This window comes from Schistocerca gregaria, chromosome 3 (assembly GCF_023897955.1).
Source record: "Schistocerca gregaria isolate iqSchGreg1 chromosome 3, iqSchGreg1.2, whole genome shotgun sequence".
NCBI lineage: Eukaryota > Metazoa > Arthropoda > Insecta > Orthoptera > Acrididae > Schistocerca > Schistocerca gregaria.
In genome coordinates this window covers 605,663,200-605,688,527 of record NC_064922.1, presented here as the reverse complement: position 1 = coordinate 605,688,527, position 25,328 = coordinate 605,663,200, and the positions used below count along the sequence as shown (strand labels likewise).

The following is a 25,328-nucleotide window of genomic DNA, read 5'->3' as shown; positions in this document are numbered from 1 at the left end:
GTCAGCTGCTGTTTGTGTATCAGGTATCAGAAATCGGTTGGAAACTTTCCTCATGTCAGCACGTTGTAGGTGTCGCCACCGGCGCCAACCTTGTGTGAATGCTCTGAAAAGCTAATCATTTGCATATCACAGCATATTCTACCTGTAGGTTAAATTTCGCGTCTGTAGCACTTCTTCTTCGTGGTGTAGCAGTTTTAATGGCCAGTAGTGTACAAAATTTTCTCTGAAGTATATTCATATGTGCACAAAGTAGCGCTTGATGAACTGCGAATTACAGCATCTTTTGTGAAGTAACATTATAGTAAATTAACGTAAATTTGACAAATGAATAAGGACTAATATTTGATAGCATACAGGATGTGATGAAAACTTTTATCGAGATTTCATTTGGGCTCCTAATATTGAGGAAGTAGATTTTGGAATATTTGTTACAGTAATCAGGACAAAAAGTTGTAAGATAGGGAACGTATCAATAATATGAATGGATAGGTTCCACTGAAATTCAATCCTGGTCGGAGCCTTAGTGTGTTGAATGTAAGTTACGAGATGCGACTCCAGCAGACGAAGCTTCAGGCAAACCAGTGATTAGCACCACAGTTCCAACATAACCGAACGGGTAGAACTGCTTTCAGCATTTCAATATCCACAGATGTAAATAAAAGAATTGTGGATACGGTGCGCATTCGGATACAAAATTTCTTATCTGCGTAAACCACTATGCGTGAACCAATCGCTATAGGAGGCTGCATGCCGCAGGAATGTCTAAAATATCTCACATTGAAGGTCAGACATATACCTTTTCACCTACAAAAGATGTTTTCCATGAAACTGTTCTGGACTGCAGCACGCATGAACCAATATTTTGGACATTATCGCAAGTGGGCACTTGCGATACGGTCTACAGCGCGGAGGAATTTTATGGAAACTCACTCCGGCGAAGGCACACAGACATACAAAAGAAATGCTGCCTAAAGTGCAGTAATAGGTTGTGCCCCTCTAGTCGCCTATGGCGACACGCCTGCATCTGTGGGGCTTCGCCTTCGACCTCAATCGGGTGTCGACGGCGCCGCGCGGCCGGCGACCTGCAGTCTGCGGGCAGCGGCTGTGATCGGAGGACTCTTTGCCACGCAGGTACGTCGCATACACTGAGGCTTTCTTTCTGTCAGAAGGTAGCTGATACCGAAGTTCCTCATATCTAACTTGTGGCCTTCCGTGCTTCGCGTGCAGGCACGGTGATAACAGGAACTCTAAAGCCCAAACATGAAGGTGAATAGAAAGCCCACAATACAACGCGGGAGGGATGTCTCCACCCAAAATACTGCTCTCGTACCTGTTTTCTCTGTCTAGCAATTTTCATTTCTTATGAGCCCCTCAGTAAATAATCGTATAATCAGTACTACAGGAAATTATATTTCGTAACTTTGCGTCATGTACTCGTAGCATCCCGGCAACAAGAAGCAAGATAAGCCTCAAATTTTAACGTATGGCGTGGTCTGTTTCTTGTAAGTAACACAAAACAAATTTTGATCGTGTGTTATGAGGTTTCCAGTAACAAAAAGATCTGTTGTAATTTATTCCGGACGCTCTTACTTATTTTATCATCAAATAAAATACGAAGGAGTTGAAAGGGGCCAAAACACTCCAATGAACTGTTCGGCCATCTAACTGTGCGTGAAAGACAGATGTTCAGATACGTATGACCAATTGCGGATGTTAAAGTGCAACTTTCTGGTATAGCACGCGTCACATGAGAAGAATTAATACTTCGTATGGGATCCAGGTTAGTAAATTCTAAATTTATCTTATCTAGATAAAGATTCCGTAGAAATGTTGGAACACGTGAGGCAATACTGACCTTACGACTTATCTTAGAAGAAAGATTAAGGAAAGGCAAACCTACGTTTCTAGCATTTGTAGACTTAGAGAAAGCTTTTGACAATGTTGACTGGAATACTCTCTTTCAAGTTCTGAACGTGGCAGGGGTAAAATACAAGGAGCGAAAAGCTGTTTACAATTTGTACAGAAACCAGATGGCAGTTATAAGAGTCGAGGGGTATGAAAGGGAAGCAGTGGTTGGAAAGGGAGTGAGACCGGGTTGTAGCCTATCCCCGATGTTATTCAATCTGTATATTGAGCAAGCAATAAAGGAAACGAAAGAAAAGTTCGGAGTAGGTATTAAAATCCATGGAGAAGAAATTAAAACTTTGAGGTTCGCCGAAGACATTGTAATTCTATCAGAGACAGCAAAGGAGTTGGAAGAGCAGTTGAACGGAATGGACAGTGTCTTGAAAGGAGGGCGTAAGATGAACATACTTACAGTGATGAGCTACAGACATTACGACCATCTACTGAACAGCTGTTGATCATTTTTTTGAATCGTAATTAGGCAACGAATCTTTGCGGCATAGATTCGACAACTCCTTCGTAGGCTTCGGGATTTATACAGCACCGGATATCAACACAGGGCCACGCAGTTTCCGTAAATTACCGAATGGTGATTTGTAGGCGCAGAGCTGGCACCCAGTATTGTCTCCGATGTGGTCCATTGAGCTCCAATGGAGCGAATATTATAGTCAAAACATCAACGTTTCATTATCATGCTCCGAAAGTCACTGAAGTACGAGTCTGGCCTTGTGACACAGGCAATAAACACACTAAAAGATGTCACAAACATCTTGGAACACCTGAAGCTCGAAGGGATGCAGGTGGTCTGCAATAATGTTCCCACAGTCCACATCTGTCATGGTGTCTTCGATTACTACGACAGGTCCCATGGAAGCCCAGGTGAATGTCCCCTGGCCCGTGTGCTCAGTGCAGAGCATGTTTCGAGCAGCCATTCCCCTGGATAACGGCGTATCCGTACACGATCATCGACAGATTGTACCAGGAAAAGTGATTCATCCGACAAGGTGACACGTTTTCATTGATGCTGATACGAATCTAATTGATACTGTGCCTAACTGACAATGTGGTTGGATCAACTTGCAAACGCAAGGAGGTCGTCTGCTGCGTACCTCAGTATTCAACAGTTTGCTTTGATCAGTGTGTTCTGAAACATTGGTGTCTGTGGAAGCATTGTACTTTGTTGTCAGATCGTCCACAGATAGCCGTCTATCCCACTTCACTGAGTGTCTAAGCCTCTGACCTCCATGTTGTGTCCGCGCGGGGTAGCGTCTTGTCACAGTCCGAGCGGCTCCTCCCGTCAGAAATTCGAGTCCTCCTTCGGGCATGTGTGTGTGTGTGTGTGTGTGTGTGTGTGTGTGTGTGTGTGTGTGTGTTTTGTCCTTAGCGTAAGTTAGTTTAAGTTAGATTAAATAGTGTGTAAGTCTAGGGACCAATGACCTCAGCAGTTTGCTCCCATATAACCTTACCACAAATTTCCAAAATTCTCCATGTTGCGTGATGAGGCGTACACGTCGAACACCTTATCGTTTGCTGGTGATTTCACGATGCTATAACCACTTTCCACTGATGATCACGACAGTATCAAGTGGACAGCCGACCAGCTCCGCTGTTTCCGAGACGATCGTTCCATGCGACGGACCATAACAATCTGCTCTTTGTCAAAGTCTCCTACATCTGTGGATTTCCTTTGCAGCCAGTATCTTCACCACAACGATTACTCCTCCCTCTCTCCTCCTCTTATACGCATTTCTTTCCGCGTCATGTGCTCACATCTCCAGCAGGCAGCATTCAGTCAGTCAGTGATTGCCATGTTATGGCTCATCGGTGTATAACCTAATTTTTTAAGATCGGCGGTGCTTATAACATTTTAGTAGTAGAAATGCTCGAGCATACCTAAAGATTGCGCTGTTGGTTAATGTAATAAACACAGTAACGAACTACAAGCAAAATAATTGCGTCCGATTGATGTGAACTACACACTAAGAGAAGAAAAAACGACGCACCACGAAGGAATTATCCGAATGGGATGAAAATAGGTAGATGTGACTTACATGTACTGTCAAACATATGGTTACAATTATAAAGAGAGAGAGAGAGAGAGAGAGAGAGAGAGAGAGAGAGAGAGAGAGAGAGAACAAGGTGGTTTATTCAAGAGAAAGAACTTCATAACTTGAGAAAGTCGACTCACAGGGTTGTTGGATGTCCTGATGAGGGATATAGTGCCAAATTCTGTCCAATTGGCGCTGAGATCACCAGAATTCCGCGCTGGTTGCATTACCCTGTCCAAAATGCTCCAACCGCTGTGCATTGTGGAGAGATCCGGGGAGCTTGCTACCCAAGGTAATGTTTGGCATGCACGAAGACGAGCAGTGGAAACTCTCGCCATGTTCGGACAAGCATTGTCTTTCTGAAATGTAAGGACAGGATGACTTGCCACGAATGGCAACAAAACGGGGCGTAGAATGTCGTCGATGAGCAAGTGTGCTGTAAGGGTGGGGCGGATGACAACCAAAGCGGTTGTGCTGTGAAAGGAAATGACACGCCAGATCATCATGCGTGGTTGTCGTGCAGTATGGTCGGCACAGTTAGGATGGTGGCCCGCCGCTGTCAGTGGCGTCTCCAGACACGTCTTCGCTGGTCCTTGGGGCTCACTTCGAAGTGGGACCCATCACTGAATACAATTATACTCCAGTTAATAAGATTCCAGGCCGAAGACGTATTTGCAGGCGTTCCGGTTCAAATGATTAAAATGGCTCTGAACACTATGGGACTTAACTGCGGAGGTCATCAGTCCCCTAGAACTTAGAACTACTTAAATCTAACTAACCCAAGGACATCACACACATCCATGCCCGAGGCAGGATTCGAACCTGCGACAGTAGCGGTCGCGCGGTTTCAGGCTGTAGCGCCTAGAACCGTTAGGCCACTACGGCCAGCTAGGCGTTCCGGATGGTGGTGGGATACCAACCTGACTGTCACACGCCATACGGCCCGACAACCGTGAGTGATGGTCTCGGGTTCCATTTCATTTCACTCAAGGACCCCTCTGATTGTCACTCACAATACCTTCAGCGCCCAGCGGTAAGTCGATGATATTTTGTGCCTCATTTCTCTTCCCATCTAAGGGCATTTGGAGCGTTAGTGACAAGACCATCAAAAAAGCTCAGAATCTGATGATCTAAAGCGCCAGTTGTACATAATATGGTACCATATGCCTCAGAAAGGCATCCAACAACTTTATCAAGGGCCAGGCCTGGACCAATATGATAATGACTTGCTCAATTTGTGAAGCACTTTCTCTTGAAAAAAATCATCCAATTTATCTCAAATTTTAATCGTTTGTTTGTCTGTACATCGCGTCTACAGATTTCTGCCCCATTTTCATAAATAATTCGGGAAGCGTTGTTCTCTCTCTCTCTCTCTCTCTCTCTCTCTCTCTCTCTCTCTCTCTCTCTCGCTGTCTTTGTGTGTCTTTTCTGTAGATGCCGTGAAGCCGTGAAGCATGTGAAGAAGTGCGATAGCGCTCTATTGAAATGAAAGTCCGAGCGGATGGAAAGACTATGGAAGCCGTAAGAAATAGGGCCATTGTGTATGCTGAAAGTGCTCAATACATAGCCCCTTATGAAACACTAAGCCACCGTATGATCCGCGTTAGAGAAAAACAAGACAACGCGAAATATAGTAAAACAAACAGCTTTTACAAACGAGCTGGAAACTGCTCTAGCAGACACTTCGAGACATAGTGTAAACAGATTTTTCTATTACCCGCCAGGATGTTCGCAAGACACCCTTCGGTTACTCAGAACTGGAAATTCGACATTATTTCAACAAAAAAGAGAAAATGCCTAGGTACGACTAGTTTCATATGACGGAATCAGGCTACGTTAAAGAAGATGCATTTTATTCACATATTTTTCGAACTTCAAACCAGAGCGATCCGTAGTGCTTTTGATGGACAGCCACGGGGTGCTAACAAAATCGGTCATCTCTCTTGAATATTGTAGGAAACATGACATTCTGGCTTTGTACTTTCGCTGACATGCAAGAAATGCACTCCAGCCGTTGGACATGGAAGTTTTCTAGCCACTGAACACCTTCTGCAAACAAGTATGATGTTAAAGGGTGCTCAGCCACTCAGAGGAGGCTCTAACGGAAAAACGATTTGGTTCACTTTAGAGAAAAGCCTGGGAAATCGGCTACAGTCCAAGGAGCCATAGGATGTTTTAGAGGAACAGGAATTTCCTCTGGAAATCGGATGGCAATTCCATGAACAATGACATATACCCGCAGAATAATACTAGCAGAGCTGCCTATCCTAATAACATCCGACACGTCAGAAGTAACAGTGCCGCACGCCCGCACTCCATGATATATAGAGCGAGATGCAAAATTCAGAAACTTTTAGAAACCAGTAGTGAAAGCTACCGCTATCACAGGGATGCGAAGCTGTTACATCTTGGATAATTGCCATCAGATATACGACAGGAAGGAGGTTTCCTAGATCTCAATGCCCATGCTTCATCAGAAGCAAATTGAACGACGGAGACTTAAATGTTAAGTAATAAAATTGCTACGATTGGCACAACACAGAAATGAATTAGTAGATACAGTGACCGTTCTCTGATAGATTATGTACATTATACCGACATAGCTAGAAAATTGTTGTGAAATGCGCAGTCGCATGGGAATATCTTCGTCAGCAGTATCAACCGCCGAGGACAATAATATAATGATGACAATCTTCAACTATTGTGGATCGTAGGAATGAATGCTGTTAATTCAGGGTTGAACAAAAATGTACAGTGACATGAAGTTAAGCTAGACTATTCAAAACACCTCCTCGCTGTTTATTTATTTTGTTTATTGATTTATCCTCCCCACGATTTGGACCATTAGCTCCTATGTCACATTTAACCACGCATTCATTACGTCATATTTCCGAAAGTTCTTACATATCACAAGCAGTTCAAAACTCAGTAAAAGCTACTACATAAGTAATGGATCAGCAACAGCGCAATTACGAAAAAATAGCGATATAGATGGCCGTACCGTAGGTGCAACCACAACGGAGGGGTATCTGTTGCGAGGCCAGACAAACGCGTGGTTCCTGAAGAGGGGCAGCAGCCTTTTCAGTAGTTGCAGGGGCAACAGTCTGGATGATTGACTGATCTGGCCTTGTAACATTAACCAAAACGGCCTTGCTGTGCTGGTACTGCGAACGGCTGAAAACAAGGGCAAAGTACGGCCGTAATTTTCCCGAGGGCATGCAGCTTTACTGTATGATTAAATGATGATGGCGTCCTCTTGGGTAAAATTTTCCGGAGGTAAAATAGTCCCCCATTCGGATCTCCGGGCGGGGACTACTCAGGAGGACGTCGATATCAGGAAAAAGAAAACTGGCATTCTACGGATCGGACCGTGGAATCTCAGATCCCTTAACCGGGCAGCTAGATTAGAAAATTTGAAAAGGGAAATGGATAGGTTAAAGTTAGATATAGTGGGAATTAGTGAAGTTCGGTGGCAGGAGGAACAAGACTTTTGGACAGGTGAATACAGGGCTATAAACACAAAATCAAATAGGGGTAATGCAGGAGTAGGTTTAATAATGAATAAAAAAACAAGAGTGCGGGTAAGCTACTACAAACAGCATAGTGAACGCATTATTGTGGCCAAGATAGACACGAAGCCCACGCCTACTACAATAGTGCAAGTTTATATGCCAACTAGCTCTGCAGATGATGAAGAAATTTATGAAATGTATGATGAGATAAAAGAAATTATTCAGGTAGTGAAGGGAGAAGAAAATTTAATAGTCATGGGCGACTGGAATTCGAGAGTAGGAAAAGGGAGAGAAGGAAACATAGTAGGTCAATATGGGTTGGGGCTAAGAAATGAAAGAGGAAACCGCCTGGTAGAGTTTTGCACAGAGCATAACTTAATCATAGCTAACACTTGGATCAAGAATCATGAAATAAGGTTGTATACATGGAAGAATCCTAGAGATACTAGTAGGAATCAGATAGATTATATAATGGTACGACAGAGATTTAGGAACCAGGTTTTAAATTGTAAGACATTTCCAGGGGCAGATGTGGACCCTGACCACAATCGATTGCTGATGAACTGTAGATTAAAACTGAAGAAACTGGAAAAAGGTGGGAATTTAAGGAGATGGGACCTGGATAAACTAAAAGAACCAGAGTTTCAGGGAAAGCATAAGGGAACAATTGACAGGAATGGGGGAAAGAAGTACAGTAGAAGAAGAATGGCTAGCTCTGAGGGATGAAGTAGTGAAGGCAGCAGAGGGTCAAGTAGGTAAAAAGATGAGGACTAGTAGAACTCCTTGGGTAACAGAAGAAATATTGAACTTAATTGATGAAAGGAGAAAATATAAAAATGCAGTAAATGAAGCAGGCAAAAAGGAATACAGACATCTAAAAAATGAGATCGACAGGAAGTGCAAAATGGCTAAGCAGGGATGGCTAGAGGACAAATGTAAGGATTTAGAGGCTTATCTCACTAGGGGTAAGATGGATACTGCCTACAGGAAAATTAAAGAGACCTATGGAGAAAAGAGAACCACTTGTATGAATATCAAGAGCTCAGATGGAAATCCAGTTCTAAGGAAAGAAGGGAAAGCAGAGAGGTGGAAGGAGTATATAGAGGGTCTATACAAGGGCGATGTACTTGAGGCCAATATTATGGAAACGGAAGAGGATGTAGAGGCAGATGAAATGGGAGATACGATACTGCGTGAAGACGAATGGATGAACAGGTGGAGGCCGGTCTCGGGGAAGATCAGTTTGGATTCCGTAGAAATATTGGAACACGTGAGGCAATACTGACCTTACGACTTATCTTAGAAGAAAGATTAAGGAAAGGCAAACCTACGTTTCTAGCATTTGTAGACTTAGAGAAAGCTTTTGACAATGTTGACTGGAATACTCTCTTTCACATTCTAAAGGTGGCAGGGGTAAAATACAGGGAGCGAAAGGCTGTTTACTATTTGTACAGAAACCAGATGGCAGTTATAAGAATCGAGGGGCATGAAAGGGAAGCAGTGGTTAGGAAGGGAGTGAGACAGTGTTGTAGCTTCTCCCCAATGTTATTCAATCTGTATATTGAACAAGCAGTAAAGGAAACAAAGGAAAAATTCGGAGTAGGTATTAAAATCCATGGAGACGAAATAAAAACTTTGAGGTTCGCCGATGACATTGTAATTCTATCACAGACAGCAAAGGACTTGGAAGAGCAGAGAACGGAATGGACAGTGTCTTGAAAGGAGGATATAATATGAACATCAACAAAAGGAAAACGAGGATAATGGAATGTAGTGGAATTATGTCGGGTGATGTTGAGGGAATTAGATTAGGAAATGAGACACTTAAAGCAGTAAAAGAGTTTTGCTATTTGGGGAGCAAAATAACTGATGATGGTCGAAGTAGAGAGGATATAAAATGTAGACTGGCAATGGCAAGGAAAGCGTTTCTGAAGAAGAGAAATTTGTTAACATCGAGTATAGATTTAAGTGTCAGGAAGTCGTTTCTGAAAGTATTTGTATGGAGTGTAGCCATGTATGGAAGTGAAACATGGACGATAAATAGTTTGGACAAGAAGAGAATAGAAGCTTTCGAAATGTGGTGCTACAGAAGAATGCTGAAGATTAGATGTCTCAGGACTGAAGACCACAACAACAACAGATTTGAACTGTGGGTACTGGCAGCAAAGTACGTGAGGAGAGGTAAGGGCAGCGAAGGAAAGAGGAGTCGATAGGTGAGAAACGGAAAGATAAAGCTGCGTAAATGGAAGACTACGTGAGCATTTGTTTTAGTATCTGACACAAAAAATGGTTGTTTGGTTGATTTGGGGGGAAGGGCCCAAACAACGAGATCATCGGTCCCATCGGATTAGGAAGGGATGGGGAAGGATGTTGGCCGCGCCCTTTCAAAGGAACCATCCTGGTATTTGCCTGAAGCGGTTTAGAGAAATCACGGAAAACTTAAATATGGATGGCCGGACGTGGGTGTGAATCGTCGTCCTCCGGAATACAATTCCAGTGTGCTAACCACTGCGCCACTTCGCTCGGTGAAAAACGGCCATAAATGTCAGTTTTTAGCTGAAGTTATGAGATGACAAAAGTAAACATTTAAGCTTTTCCTTAATGCATCATATCAATGAATTGTGCACAACGTGAAAGGTGATTGATCTAGGTGAAGACAATAGACTGGAGAAGGAATTCATGTTTTCCATTTATGGATGCGCACAGCTAAGATACTAGTTAAGTTAGACCTTGTGCTACATAACACTGAGAAGTGAATGATGAGACATAGCGTATGGTAGACACGCAACTTTTTTGTCATGCTTTCACAAAAATTAAGAATGCATGTTTAAACACCAACTGGGATGGTGGACAGAAAATCGGAATATTCTCCCAAAGGGATAATACGGTTGTAGAAAGAGAGAGGCACCTCTGATGTCCTCATCATTTTAGTTACAGACATTCAGACTTGACTTACTGACAATAAGTATCAGCTGGTTGTTTAGAAGGAACTCACGAAAGACTATGGCTGTGTCCTGCTTCCACGATTAGTTAAAGAACCCTGATATGCCAAGTAAACGTCTCCGCAATCTATATCTTCGGACCATTAACTACACGCCAAGATGAGGGATACGTAATGTTTCTGTTCATGAGAATGGTTTACCAACGGTTCATCCTTATCTACACTGTTAATTAACATGTACTCTTAGGATCTACATACATCTGCAAGACATATCGAGGTAACACAGTACGCTATACTGGTACACTACAAGCGAGAGCCCCACGGAATACTGACTTCAGATGTGTCTTCAGTGGGGTTGAGTCAGGATTGGTTGAAACGGAAATACGCAGAAATATCGCCAGCGACATTCAAGGCATGCATTTACACGGAACGTCGATAGCACGAACTAAGAAAGAAGTTATTAGATCCTTTCCGTATGCTCGTCGAATAAGTTCTCCAAAACTTTGGCCTCTATACCAACAGGAATCTCACTTGGTTCAGGCATAATTACTTTCTGCAAGGAAGTGAGAAGGCAGTTAATATTATGCTACGGAGGTTTGGTACCTTGGTGTGATGCCGACTCAAGAACATACACTCTTACATAATTAGTTAACCTGACCATATATGGACGAGAATGGTTCGGCCATTTATTCTGCCCTTCAAACACTCAATATATGGCAGTGAAAAGCGGTCGAGTTCTACTTACGTTGCTTGGGTCAACTCCTACGAATCCTGTTTTTGTTGAAGTTAGTAAGCTTCCATTCGAGCTCCGATGACAGTGCAATGGCTCCAACTATCTACTCAAAAGCGCACAGTATGGACAAGACCCTATGTTTTCGAGAATTCGGGCGCTAGGTGAGAAACGCTTCACTACTACATACTGGTTTTTTAAAAATAGCTTCAGTTACTAGCGTATATACTTTAAAATTTTGTACATGGATGGAAGAACAAGCATAAGATGACATCTTCTTACAGAAATAGTAAAGAGCCTATCAGTTAGTAAATGGAAGGTTTATTAAAATCCCTTTACAATGGTTTCAACGTATATAAAAAGATCTCCTTCACAAGGAAACATTGACAACCTAAAAAGTAAACAGTGATAACATGTTAAGATATACACACATCAAAAAAAGTTTTGCATGACCTCGGTTTCGAGAGTTCCGGAAGCTGTACAGAAAATTGGAACAGAGATCAACATAAACATAATTTCCGCCCTTTTCACTGCTCATGAAAACCACACACTGCATGTTGTACCATCATTCAGCAAGATCTTCAGAGGTGGTGGTCCAGATTGCTGTACACACCGCTACCTCTAAAACCCAGTAGCACGTGCTCTTGTACTGATGCATGCCTGTATTCGTCGTGGCATTCAATCCATAAGTTCATCAAGGCACTGTCGGTCCAGATTGTCCTGCTCCTCAACGGCGATTCGGCATGTGTAACTCTCAAATACAACTTACCAAAAAAAAAACTGTGGACATCAAACTTCTGGAAATATAGTTATATCATAACAGAGAAAAACAAAAGTACCACTAGCATTAACTGGCAAGGACAATGACATAGTCATATTCATGCTGAAGCTCGAGCTATTTCTCTGTTGACGAAAGTAGATGTGTGCAACTATCTAGGATATTTCTATTATTGTGTTGAACCACTTCGTTTAAAATGGAACCATCTATGTGAGTAAAATGTTTAAAAAATCTCAAATTCTTCTAGTTGGTCAAGCCTGTAGCCTTTACTTCCTTTACGCAAAACTTCTATGTCTCGCAGTCTCCGGGGTGTGTATTGGAGAAGTAGCAGACGTTCAGCAAAAGTAGAACTGTGCACATTTCCCGACTTTTACTTACCACGTGTTCTCTATATCTTACTTTAAAAGGTCTCTCTGTCTGTCCTATGTAACAGTTAGATCAGTCAATGCATGTAATTTTATAAAAAGAGTTTTCGAAACGATCTACTTTTGTTGTAATAGGAAGGTTTCAATGGTGTTGTTGGTAATTTTTTACAGAGAAAGCAATTTTGTAGCCATATTTCTTGCTTAACAGCCTACTTATCGTGTGTGAGACATTTTCTAGAAAAGGTACAGAAATGAACTTATTACCCCACTTCCTGTCTTCAACTTGCTGTTTCCAAAAGTTGAAGACTGAACAGCTGTTTTTTTCTGCACAATATGATCAACGAACCTAAGATCATATCCATTGTTATTTACAATAGATTTAACTATGGATATTACTTTTTGGAAACAGTGCGGTTCTAAAGGAGTGTGTGTTGCGTGATGTATTGCAGACTGGAAGAGAGCGGTTTTTTGGGTTTGTGGATGATGTGAGTTTTACTATATTTCACCACTATGTCATAGAATTGCAGCAGTTTCGCACCATTATTATGTCATGACAGATTACAGGAATGTGACGACATATTTAGACATCTGCACTATTACGCTCTATCTGGAAACTAATTTGGGTATGCAACTCTTAGAGGGCTTTTTAAGTGGTTGGGAGCAAGCGCGCCGTCTGTAGTTGGATCACGTACAACTAATGACGCCAGCAGCGCATATTATGAGGAAAAGAGACGCTATAGTGGCCAGAGGCCTCGGTACTTACAGCAGAGGTCATTGTAGTGCTGACAACTTAGATAAATACACTGAGCAGCACGACCGTTGTGACCACCGACCTGCTATCGACGTAAACCCTCCAGGCGATAGCAGCGTCACCTGGCGAGGGGCGAGTGCTGTGCGTGTAGTGCCAGTGAGCGTGCTGGCCGTGTGTAGAATGGGGAAGGCGCGCGATCTGAGTCTGACGGAATGCAGACTTAGATGACCCGGAGGCTCGGCACGAGCATTTCGGAAACTTTACGACTTTCCAGGTGTTCGAGGAGCGCTGTGGTAGTGTCTGCAACATGTGGCGAAACCAAGGTGAAACCAAGTCCTCATCTCACGGGGTTGGGCGGCCACCCCTCATTACAGATGTCGGACGTCGTAGGCTGGACAGACCTGTAAAACAGGCCAGGCCGCGAGCTATGGCGGGACTAACTTCATAGTTTGATGCTGGGCAGAGTACACGTGCATCTGAACACACAGTACACCCAACACACCTAATGACTGGCCTCCGCAGACGACGACCGATGCATGTGCCAATTTTAACACCACGACATCGGCAGTTACTTCTGAAATAGACAATGACCATCAGCACTGGACGTAGGCGCAGTGGCAGAGGTTGCCTTGTCTGGTGAATCCCGATACCTCCATCATGCCAACAGGTGGCCGCAAATCCGTCGTTTTTCAGGGAACAGCTCTTTGACGCCCATACTGCGGGATGGAGACAAACTGGCGGCGGCCCGTTATGCCATGGAGAATATTCACGTGGGCACTCATGGGTCCAGTGGAACTCGTACAAGGAACCATGACAGCCAAGCAGTAGCGTGCAGTGGTTGCACACCACGTACAACGCTTCATGACGAACATGCTTCTCGACGGCAGTGGCATTTTTCAAAAACATAATGCGCCGTGCCACAAGGAGAGGAGTGTGATGGAGTGGTTCGAGGAACACAGTGGCGAGTTACAATCGCTGTGCTGACCCCCGACTCCCGAGGTCTGAACCCGATAGAACGCATCTGGGATGGGATTTGAATATGGCGTCAGAGCTCATTGCCTCCTTCCCTGGATTTAACGGGAATTAGGTGACTTGATGTGCAAATGTGGTAGCAACTCCCTTTAGCGACCTACCAAGGCCTCTTTGCTTCCGTGCCACAACGCGTCGTCACTGTTACCCGTGCCAGAGGTGGACATACTGGCTACTAGATGGGTGGTCATAATGTGCTGGCTCATCAGTGTACACAGTCAGTGGTCTGACAGGCTCGCGATCAGCGTTGCAGCCAATATGGAATCAATCATGTGTCAATAATACAATCAATTATTTTTTGCACTAGACAATCCATCGAATTGCAGAAGTACATTGATGTAATAAGAAAATCAGTATGCTATGTGTGAAGGGGCCCATGTTAACATGGCCGATAAAAATGTCGACGTTGTCGTTAAGAGTTGCATCCACAATGAGACAAAGACGTATGCACATACTCCTCATACAGACGTTGTCCAAGATATGCAGAGACACGTCATAATCTTGTGGAAAAAGAAGTGGCTACTATTGTGCCAGCATACGAGAAGACATTATGCAGCCATATTAGCAAGCATTTCTGCACGACCTTGATGCTCCCTTGGTATGTACGGGAGGAAGTTTCTGGTCTCAGTGTCCACCTATGTTTTAACCACGGACGTTTCCGATTGCTCCTCTATCGGCCACAGTTACTCATTATCATATGATTGTGGCGCCGAAGAGGACATCAGTAGCATCATTATCAGCTGCCCACTGCAGTACCAAGAACCAACCAATTTACTACAGCTCGTAGTGCATGATGGACAACTTCCTACCAGAATAAAAGACACTACTTACAACGAATGATGTGACACTCCATAAACATATATAAATTCCTTAGCCATTGTACTGATTATGATGTAATTAACATATTTACAGCATAATGGTTCAAATGGCTCTGAGCACTATGCGACTTAAATTCTGAGGTCATCAGTCCCCTAGAACTTAGAACTACTTAAACCTAACTAACCTAAGGACATCACACACATCCATGTCCGAGGCAGGATTACAACCTGGGACCGTAGCGGTCGCGTGGTTCCAGACTGTAGCGCCAGAACCGCTCGGCCACCCCGGCCGCCATAACATAAAAAAAAATACTGTCATCTCCAAACTGACGTAATGCACACAAGCGTTCACACTTAGTTCTAACCGCCTAGTGTTTTGTTTTCTGAAATACAAATAAGCGTTCGGGGAACAGTGTATTAATCTCTTACCCTTCCAATATTGTAGTTCAACGTTGAAAGACGATTCCTTTTCCGCAGAGCAGTGACTGCTCACTACCAGCAGACACGGTAGCTCAGCGTGTTTAGTCAGAGGGTTACGTGCCCTCTGTAATAAAAAAAACTGAGTTAATCGATCAACAACGAACTTAACCCGATGTCTTACGACGTCCGCCCCGAGCGGATGCAACGAATAAACGCAAAGAAAACGAGATTTTTAAAAAAAAGTACCATAGCATGGGTCTTCTGGGTCTGACTGCGCTGTTATTTTACCTTAAATAAGGCACCATTGGTGTGGAATACGACTGATACATGGCTTCTTCATGCATATGATGGAGATTGTTATTCTTAAGACATCCACAAACAAACATATAACGTTTCTCCCTCAGACAAATGTGATAAAATTGCTTGCAGCTCACCAGGTACGTTATTAATATCGTGGACGATATTTTCTGTAACCTCATAATGAGTTAATTGTGATGAAGTGTCAGTAGCTCAACTACACGAATCGCTTGTAATATTTGAACAGCATATTATGCAAGGAGTGGCAGTTGTGTCTGAAAAGCCGCGCGGGATTAGCCGAGCGGTCTAGGGCGCTGCAGTCATGGACTGTGCGGCTGGTCCCGGAGGAGGTTCGAGTCCTCCCTCGGGCACGGGTGTGTGTGTTTGTCCTTAGGATAATTTAGGTTAAGTAGTGTGTAAGCTTAGGGACTGATGACCTTAGCGGTTAAGTTCCATAAGATTTCACACACAGTAGAACATTTTTGTGTCTGTAAGCAAACAAATATTCAGTGTGATAGCGAACATGGCCGACAAAATTTTAGACGTTTTTCAGAGATAATTTCTGAGTATCTTTATATAAAGGACCCTCATTAGAGAGTAATACCTTTTAGTTTCGTCTTTTACCCTTGATCTTTGTATCTATACTGCATCAAAACCATCTGCACGACAGTGCAAATATCGACGGTATACACCGTGCGTCTTGTTTGGAAACAAACGTGTTCGATTCACTCACACACAGTACGTACCCTCAACCTTCCATTCACTTCCGTTCGGATCTGTTTTCCCGGCAGTGTTAGTTGAATGTTAACGATGTTACACAGCGGTATCGATAACTTTACAAGTGAAGAGGCTAGTTTACGAGGCTTCGGTCGATACTCACAGCAACCAGGCTGGTAGGATTGTCGCAGGCGCCGAAGTAGCAAGCCAAATAAATACAGAGATTCCTGAGCGTGTTAGACGGTCGATGGTACGTCGCTATCTTCTCTGCCGCGATCACGGTGATCGACATTGTCAACAGTACTGTGTAATGCACCGCACATTGAGAAAGGTTATTGAACATACTGTCATAAATAGGTACATGCTTTCATTTGGGCCGGCCGGAGTGACCGAACGGTTCTAGGCGCTTCAGTCTGGAACCGCGCGACCGCTACGGTCGCAGATTCGAATCCTGCCTCTGGAATGGATGTGTGTAATGTCCTTAGGTTAGTTAGGTTTAAGTAGTTCTGAGTCCTAGGGGACTGATGACCTCAGATGTTAAGTCCCATGTTGCTCAGAGCCATTTGAACCATCTTTCATTTGGAGGGTGGTAGCATTACTCCGTTTTTCGTGTTATAAGATTTGTTTTTGCATTTTAGAGGCATTTTGAATGACCTTGTGGCATTCTCATACAAGGAAAGGTAACTGCGGGTAACAAAACAGACTAAATGAAAATTACTTTACTATAAACCCAGGGCATCATTGATCTCGTACATCAAAATACTCAGAAAATTTTCTGACCAAACTCCGAAATTGTCGATGGTGTTCAGGTTCACGTTATTACAGTTGTATACATAAGCATACGTATAGGGTGATAACGTTAGCTTGTGAGCTAGGTGAATGATGTTAGTATTCAGTAAAGTGTCTCATAAACTCGTGCTAACAATGTATAGCGTTAATACTTCGCTTAATTTCCGAGGTAGTGTCAAACTGTAGTATGTTTACAAGGAGATTATTCATGAAACTACTTACAACTTGTATTAGAGAACTGATAATTTGTTGGTAGCTGTATCGTATTACGATTACAGGTGACACACAACAGTTCTACTTGTTTCGGGGTTCCTGTAGCTGTCGCCGCACCGAAATTTTGCAATGAATAACATATTCAGAGACTGACACATGAAACGCTATTGCACAAATACTGAAAAATTTGATCCGGTACACGCTCAAAATGAGACGCCAGTTATGCAATAATTTCCTACTTATGCAAGATGTCCCTTAAAAGACGGACAAGCCTTTTGGACCCTGTATATTGACGCAGATCTCAGACTCGTATCTCAAAAAATAAAATAATGAAACAAGACCAACACGACACACGTAATTACGTAATTGCGTGACTGCGTATCGCTCTAATTTTAGCCATGTACGTTGTCTGCATCCATTTTATAAGAATTTCGGTTGGATACGGTTACTTCTAGATCTACAGTGGTACTCCACAACTCACTATTGTGTATAAACTTCCTGACAAAAAACGTGAAGCCCCCAGAAGGGGTGGAGGGGGGAGGGGGGGGGGAGGAAACGGAAACGAAACTTCTGGAGTTGAGATGGTGTGCGATGTTATCGCAGAATCGAATCAAATTTACGAGGAACTTGTCAGTATGAGCCCACTTATCAGTATGAGACCGTAACCCCTCTGCACTGGTCCCGTTTGGAAAGGTGTCATAGGGCTATTGTACCCTCTCCAGAAGCAAGGTGGTTCAAAACTGTTGTAACTGGTCCCTGATATCCTGGATACTGGCACTGGAACACAGTGGGCGTCCAAGCTGGGCCCGCGCATATTCGATCGGGAACAAATGTGGGGATCTTGCTGCAATCAGCAGTGCCTCATCATGACGCTGACAGCTCTTAGAGGCATGTTCCGTGCGTCTAAAACATTGTTCTGTTGAGAAACGGCACCACGATACTGTCGTGTGGAAGGTAACACATGAGGACGCAGGATGTCTCCCTTACTCACCACCAGCTGAGACCGGGCATCGTACCCGATGGCTACAGAGACCGTGACGCCAAGAGTAACACCGCTGTGCCTCCCCAAAACAATGGACGGATGAGAATTTTTCCCAGGTCGCCGCAATAGTCGTCGGCAATGAATCGCGATCTAGTCTCCGACCAGTGGCGCTGAATGACACAGAACGTTGTGGGGAGTGCATCACCTGTTCTCGGACAGCGTGCGCAGATGTGAAGGTGCACAATACAGGTGTTCTCCCTTGTGGTAATCAGGTGTGGTCGGAAAAGGAAGGGAAGATTGGGTTTAACGCCTCGCCGACATCGAAATCGTTAGAGACGGAGCACAAGCCCAGACTGTGTCAAAGATCGGGAAGTAAATCGCCGAGCCCTTTCAAGGGAATCATCCCGGCATTTGTCTCAGGGATTTAGGGAGCTCACGGAAAATCTAAATCTGCATCGCCGAAGGCGGGTGTGAACTTCAGTTCTTCCAAATGCGGGTCCGGTGTGCTAACCACTGCACCACCTCGCTCGGTAGTCGCGGTCGACCGGAGCCTTGACGGCTAGTTTTCCTGTCCTCACTAGTTGAAAATGTGTACTGCGGTCGTAATTTGCACCTTTAAGATGTCGGCATAAATCTTCGCTCTTCCTTTTCTGAGACTAAATGATTGTGTCCTGACGGTTAAGAGACCAAGAAGACTCAAACACGACCTGCACATTGTCTGTGGCAGCGTTGCTTAGCCAATGCATTGATCTGTTAAACGCAATTAGAAGCACACATCATAAGATTCTTCTCCTAAATGTCAGTGAAATCGATCTTACTGAATAGGTGTAAAACGTATTACTTTCTTTCTGTTGCATAAGGAGGAGAAATATGAACTCTGGATGCGCTGGAGCAAGAGCGCGGAGAATTACATACGGGCATTCTCCCCTTACAAATTTATCCTATGCAAGGGAACGAAAAGGCAAGACACCTATTTTTCAGTGTACAAATGCGGTGAACTGTCTGGAAGTTCATGAAGGGAAGGACTGTTCCTACCTGCCGAATAACTTTACTACTACACTGAAGCGTCAAAGAAACTGGAATAGGCTCGCGTAATGAAATACAGAGATATGAAAATAGGCAGAATACGGCGCTGCGGTCGGCAAAGCCCATGTAAGACAATAAGTGTCTGGCGTAGTTGTTAGATCGGTTACCGCTGCTACAATGGTAGGTTATTAAGATTTAACTCAGTTTGAACGTGGTGTTATAGTCGGCGCACAAGCGATGGGACACAGCAGCTCCGAGCTAGCGATGAAGTGGGGATTTTCCCTCACGACGATTTCACGGGGTTAGCATGGATATCCAGTATCCGGTAAAACAACAAATCTCCGACATCGCTGCGGCCGGAAAAAGATCCTGCAAGAACGGGACCAACGACGACTGAAGAGTGTGGCAGAAGGGCAACCCTTCCGCAAATTTCTGCAGATATCAATGCTGGGCCATCAAAAAGTGTCACCGTGCGACCAGTCAACAAAACATCATCGATATGGGCTTTCGGAGCCGAAGGCCCACTCGTTTACCCTTGATGACTGCGCGACACAAAGCTTTACGCCTCTCCTCGGCCCATCAATACCGGCGTTAGGCTGTTGATGACTGGAAACATGTTGCCTCGTCAGGTGAATCTCGTTTCAAATTATATCGAGCGGATGGACGTGAACGGTTTTGGAGACAACCTCATGAATCCATGGTCCCTGCATGTCAGCATGGAGCTGTTGAAGCTGGTGGAGGCTCTGTAATTGTGTGGGGGGCGTGCAGTTGGAGTGCCATGGGACCCCTGATAGGTCTTGATACGACTCTGACAGGTAACACGTACATAAGCATCCTGTATGATCATCTACCTCCATTGATTTCCACTACGCGTTCCGAAGGACTTGGCCAATTCACGCAGAACAATGCGACACCCCACATGTCGAGAATTGCTACAGGGTGGCTCCAGGAACACACTTCTGAGTTTAAACACTTCCGCTTACTACCAAACTCCTCAGACATGAATATTATTGAGCGTATCTAGGATGCCTTGCAACGTGCTGTTCACACCCGCATTTATGCACAGCGCTGCAGGATTCATGGTGGCAGTTACCTACAGCATTACTTCAGACATTAGTCGCGTCCATGCCACGTCGTGTTGCGACACTTCTGCTTGCTCGCGGGGGCCCTGCACGATATTAGGTAGGTGTACCAGTTTCTTTGGCTCTTCAGTGTATATCCAGTTAGTTGTTGGCATATCAAGAACGAAGAAATGCGCTGTCAATGTTTCTATTATTATAACGAACTTATATCGTAAAAAAATCAAACGAGGGTAAAGCTATACATAGTCCTGTAATACTTAAAACGATTCTGTAAGAGAAACATGAGAAAGAGTCCCAGAAAAATCTACGTAATTTGACTGAAGAATGTGGCGGTAGTGTGTGTCTTCAAAGAAGTGAGAACAGTCTTTCCTCCATAGAAGGCTAGAAAGAAGACAAACTGGAACACAAACTGACAACAAGACAAGGAATGCATGGCAGACTCATGTGTAATGTTGGGGAACATTTTTCAGAAAAACGTTGATAGGATATAAATTTTAAATGTTACGTTTACCATGACACTCGAAAAACGAACTATGTTCGATTACCTTTTGCAATAAATCTCAAAAGAATAGCTTAAAATCTGCACCACAGGGCTATATGAATTTTGAAATCCCTTGGATTCGAGCGTCAGGTTTGCGCACTCAGATACGTAGGCTTCAGAGCATCAAAATGATATGCAGGTGATCCTAGTTTTTTGTTCCTTCCTGTTTTAATTAATAACACACACTATATAACAGGGTGATTATAATTAAAGTTAACTTTCAAACCGCTGTCGAAATAACACCATTGGTCAGAATGGCGTCAAATTGCAACGGAAGGGGGAAAACTGTTTTCCTTAAGGGGTCGGTTGAAGTTGTTAGATAAAACACGAGTAGAAAATAAAGAGAATATACTTCCCTCATTGCAAAACAGCAGCAGGAATATTTGAGAAAGTTTTTTACGGCAGCACTCTTGAATAAATGTTTCACGTGGTTCTTGTCGCGTCAGATTTGTCAGTCTCAAGGTTTCGGCGACTTTCCTGTCGTCATCATCAGGTGATATTACAGCAGGCCGTGGTCGAATTACGTCATCGAGACGTCACGCAGTCACGGATTTTCCATATGTTACCAGAGATTATGCCGATGTCTGTGACTGAAGAACAATGCTAGCAATGGAGGCAGCGTTAGATGGTGTGTTCATCTGCCCGAAAAACTACTGTCTTTTGTTATCAGACCCGTTTCATTCGGCTACTGGTTCTTCGGCTCGGGCATTATATTTTCTTAAGTCAGTCAAAGCGATTCATTGACAGCAGACACACTGAATACTAAGGTACGTTTTCGCCACGTGTGCGGGATTTGGTTGTTGTTGTTTTCCAATCAAGTTTAGACTAGATACGTGGTAGGCGACTTTCACCGTCCGCCTGTATGACGAGTTGGGCTAGTCGTCTTGCTGATTACATCGGCGGCCGCTTAGAATGACCTCTTTCCGCCTTTGGCGGAAGCGTCGTACAGCCTCAGATTTTTTTTGCTTATGACACTTGCCAGTCTTAAAGTTGATGTGTAGTCCATTTTTTGTCCGTGCTGCTATATAATGCACAGTTCTCATCTTGTCCCTTAGAGCAAGGGTACTCTTTTTTTATATACGAAACAAGTTAGCAAGGAAGAAGTTCGGTACGTGGGAAAACATGGTTAACGACCCATTAAAAAACTGACCTTTGCTATTTTTTAGTTACTTTTGAGTCTTCAGTAACTCTGAAGTGTGTTGTTTCTAAGCAGTAATACCTGCGAGAGGCAGAAGAAAAGTTTGAGAGACCCAGAGAAAAGCTCTATTGTCAAAATGTGTCTGTTTTTCACCGTTAGCGCCTTTTGGGTTGGTTCAGTCCGTCCGCAGTTTTCTCCATTGAATCAGTTGCATCGCTGATGATTGATTCTCGAAGATCTGCAAAATATCACTATGCAGCTGTCATACCCATTCATTGGATATATAAGATTTAACAACTACACATATTGTTCAAATGTGTAAATAGGTGGATGTGACGAAGATAGTACTAAACTTCATCTAGCTAGTGGAATAGCCACTAGATCTTATATGCTCAACGTATTTTTAAAAACTTATAAAACACTTACATAAAAGCAATTTTGTTCGTTAAGGGGGAACTACATTAGTGTTTTGTAGTGTTAATATGATAGCTGTCCCTCTTACTTACATTATACCTAAATAATATATTTTGTGAAAGTACATAACGTACTTTTGTGTGACGTAAGTTACTGAGGAATGTTATGTTTTGTTTCTTGTTTGTGTAAAGCTGCTCGTAACTTTTGTTGTTGTTTTTATCACCACGTTGCTTGATGACGCCCAAGGAGACGAAATTAGATATACGATTATGATGATGATGATGATGAGATCCCATAGTCCGAGGAGCGTAGGGGGTCGATGCGGGAGACCCGCATTGCACTACTATGCAAGATCCTAGCGGAGGTGGTTCGCCATTGCCTTCCTCCAATGAAATAATGTTTGTTAGAAGTAAAAAACAACTTGTTTCAAGAAATTTAATGCGACTGTCGAGCTCAGCATAAAAAAGACTAAGTGTTTCATATGTCTTTTCTTTTCCAAGCGCTTTATTGATTACATTGCAATAAAATACCGTTTATTGGAAAAACGTGAAGCACAATTACATCACATGTCTGCCATAGAAGGTAAACGAACTCTTCCTATGCACAGACGCATCCCGAAAATAAAGAAAATGATACAAGAATTAACCTTATAATAAAACACTTCTTCTTATTTGTTGCTCTCTGATGATAGTTTCAAAAACCCTTCGTGAAACAATAAGTATACACTGTCACAGTATAATGCAGTTGTAAGCGTCATTAAACCTATCTATAATACAGGCTGCGAAAACATACGCTCCATATGCCCAGATTCGATTGAAGATAATATTGAGATAAAAATTTATTTTGATCAACTATACAGGAGCTGTACTGGTACAAATGCATAACTGGATGGCTTACCCACGAGGACGCTATTGGTGGCCACTTCCTCGTTTCCATTACGAAAGAAGTGGTACTTCGCTCTGCCAAGGGGGAGGGAATGGTAAAAGGCTTGAAACCTCGCTAAGAGCTGCTTCCCATCACCTGCTACATTTACAAACTCTATTGATAAACGAAACAAAAGAATAGGGCAATGAACCTCGCATGTTCTCCATGAACACAAAAAATTATCTATTATTCTGTCTGTCTGATGCAGGATTTTCACGTCTGCCAGGAAAACCTTTAAATCTCTCATCCAACAGAATTGAGAAGAACGGTTTGCAATGACTGTAAGAATTAATAAACTGAAAAGAAAATATGGTTAAGCTAAAAATATCTACACCAAGTAGTGCATCTCTTGAAATGCAAAAGTAAAATACTATGCCACAGGGGCAGTACCAGTATGTTTGTATGCATGTTAATCGTTAACAATGAAATACCAATTGACAGAATAGAGGTACCTGAAGGAAGGATCATTAAAAAACTGATTGCAACGTAAACAACCGAAAGCTGGAAAATGAGAAGTCATGAGAATATCTACTGAAATGTGTGACGGATATCAGAAGTAATTGCTAAAGGAATGTTGATATTCTTTGAACATCACTACCAAATTAACAAGAACAAGCTAACAAAAAAAATATTTCTTTATTTCTGGTAAAAGAACTCAACAGTAGTATGGATTACAAAAGTAAGAAAGAAACAGAAACATCAGAGAATCGGAACTGGCAGAAACAAACTGTTTTAAGAATGAAACATTAAATTTAGTATGCTTTCAAGGTATAAAAAATAACATATGAGGGACAACACTGATAGATATGTATCTTATGGCACCTTCTATTTGTGCTGATAAGTATGATATCATTTTATCAGTTCTGAATGGCGTAAATTAGTAATTTGTTCTCAAGGGCCACTAGCCGTGTCATGTGAATCCTGTGGAGATTCTCTGGGATATGGAAGAAGGTTGACTGTACATTTTCTTCAAGTTCAATACAATGTAACGTTTAACATTATGAACCGTATTACAGCCTTAATATTAACCAAGAAATACCTTAAAATATTAACTTCAAGTGTTTCCCTGAAGATACTCTTCAACAGAGCAGAATACGTTGTCCAGTGTAATGTACTTGAATTACATATATGAATACCGTACCTGTTCCCGAAAGAACACATACCATTGATGACCGTGCAGCTTCTCTAGAATGAAATGATAATTAAATTGAAACCCTTAGTTGCCGACAGGTGTTGTTGATATACATCAGTGGGGACAGATGAAAATGTGTGCCCCGACAGGGACTCGAAGCCGGGATTTCCTGCTTACATGGCAGACGCTCTAACCATCTGAGCAACCCAGGACACAGAAGATATTGCGACAGCAGGGACTTATCCCTTGCAAGCTTCCCGTGAGACCCATATTCCCAACTGTCCACAACCTACATTCGTAGTGTTCCTAATAGATATTTGCCCACTCACTCATTGCAAATGCGCACGCTTTGCCGAACTCTTACGGGACTCGTCAGCTTAGTCTGGTGCGAGCAATGAGTGAATGGTCAAATATCTATTAGGGACACTATGAATGTAGGTTGTGTATAGTTGGGAATGTGGGTCTCACGGGAAGCGTGCAAGGGATAAGTCCCTGCAGTCATAGTATCCTCTGTTACCTTGGTGGCTCAGATGGAGCCGGCACGGTAACTCTGCGTGTTTGGTCAGAGAGGCGGTGGCCCTCTGTAATAATAATAAAAAAAAAAAACTGAGTAAGGGAATCGACTATCAAATTGAACGGATGTCATGTGACGTCAGCCCAGCCAAAACGCAACGAACAACACAAAAAAAGGATTGGTAGAGTGTCTGCCATGTAAGCAGGAGATCCCGGGTTCGATTCCCGGTCGGGGCACACATTTTCAGCTGTACCCATTGATG

The 25,328-nt window shown here is 43.1% G+C and overlaps 1 protein-coding gene across 1 annotated transcript in view; it reads left to right on the top strand.

Annotated features, from left to right (window-relative positions):
- The first annotated feature begins 1,080 nt into the window (after nucleotides 1-1,080).
- LOC126353850 (uncharacterized) overlaps nucleotides 1,081-25,328 on the top strand; it is a 233,863-nt gene continuing 209,615 nt past the window's right edge. The window contains exon 1 of the mRNA XM_050003006.1: nucleotides 1,081-1,131. The gene's annotated coding sequence lies outside the window, so the exon portion shown is untranslated. The remainder of the gene's footprint in view (nucleotides 1,132-25,328) is intronic.